Genomic DNA, 861 nt, shown 5'->3' on the forward strand with positions numbered 1-861 from the left:
AGTCCGATAAATGGGATGTTGAAATGAAGACGTGCTGGGTGTGCTGTTTTGGGTAGATCCTCTCAGGACGCAATCTGGAACGATTGTGCGACCGCACAAAATCGCAAACATACTTTGTGGCTATGTCATAAAACTAGGACTGTTGAAGTACTTTACATGCAGCTGGTGTCCCCGTGACCTGCAGCGTTTCTCTTTAATTTCTGATCTGGACACACAGTGAAGTCTAATAATGTGACACGTGTCGAGGGTGCTTCCAGCCAAAGACCACAGTGAAAAAGGGATCCTTGCAATAATAATAAAGCGCATAATAGTGAAAAGCGTGTCAAAGTAAATTTACAACTGGCTTGTTTCCTTTACGCAGTCTGGGTAAAAGGGATAGTTCACCCAAAAAGAAAATACTGTCATCATGTCATCTAACCAAACCGATCATGAGCCCCATTCACATCCATAGTAGGAAAAAAAGAATACTATGGAAGTGAATGGGGTGGTTCGTTTACAAAATTCCTCAAAATAACTTCCTTCGTGTCTATCAAAACAAAGAAATTTATATAGGTTTGTAACAACATGAGAGTGAGTAAATGTTGACAGAATTTTCATTTTTGGGTGAACTATCCCTTTAAAATTGACTTTCCCTAAAACACTTTTTCTCCTGTCTCCAGAAAATGTAGCTCGTATTTGTAATCAATAATACGTGATGAACGTTATTTCATAGTATTTATTATTAAAATGTTTTATTACCGCAGATTGAAGGCACGTCTGTTAGTGATACAAATATCTACGTCATAGTTTGATTCACGATTTCCCGAATAATCTAAAAATACAGCCTTATTTCATCCCTGTTTCATGGAGAGAGCACTTGAC

The sequence above is a fragment of the Paramisgurnus dabryanus genome, chromosome 13 (assembly GCF_030506205.2).
Source record: "Paramisgurnus dabryanus chromosome 13, PD_genome_1.1, whole genome shotgun sequence".
NCBI classification, from domain to species: Eukaryota; Metazoa; Chordata; class Actinopteri; order Cypriniformes; family Cobitidae; genus Paramisgurnus; species Paramisgurnus dabryanus.